The sequence below is a fragment of the Gekko japonicus genome, unplaced genomic scaffold (genome assembly GCF_001447785.1).
Source record: "Gekko japonicus isolate JY-2015 unplaced genomic scaffold, Gekko_japonicus_V1.1 scaffold2190, whole genome shotgun sequence".
Lineage (NCBI taxonomy): Eukaryota > Metazoa > Chordata > Lepidosauria > Squamata > Gekkonidae > Gekko > Gekko japonicus.
The window spans coordinates 305,774-306,139 of record NW_015165882.1 but is presented as its reverse complement, the minus strand read 5'-3'; the positions used below and the strand labels follow the sequence as shown (position 1 = coordinate 306,139).

The window sequence follows — 366 nt, the reverse complement described above, 5'->3', positions numbered from 1 at the left end:
GAATTCCTCCCCCCCTGCTCCGATGGAGAAGAAAGCTCTCGTGTGGTACACCCAGCCTCAGGCTCATACCTTGGGGAGACGCTAAGCCACATTTTCTCCATTTAGCCTTTGCCATTGTGTGAAACTGCACTTCCGTCCACCAGTTTTTGCTCGTTCCTTGAGCTGTAGGCCGAGGCAGACACGGCACAAAATAAGCCAAAGTTGCTCAGGGGCAGGGGTCGTTTCGTAGAAAAAGAGCTAGGGGAACACATTAGCATAACTCATTAGCATATGCCACACACCCTGACATCACCGGAAGTGTGTCATAAGGCCACACACCCCGCCCCCAACGGTCCTGGCCGCCGCCGGCCTTGCAGCTCCACTGCT

General features: G+C 54.9%; 1 protein-coding gene across 1 annotated transcript in view; it reads left to right on the top strand.

Moving 5' to 3' along the window:
- Positions 1–366, top strand: part of LOC107110505 (MICOS complex subunit MIC13-like) — a gene marked incomplete at its 5' end in the record, with an annotated part of 4,507 nt that overhangs the window by 3,707 nt on the left and 434 nt on the right. The gene's annotated exons all lie outside the window — the stretch shown is intronic.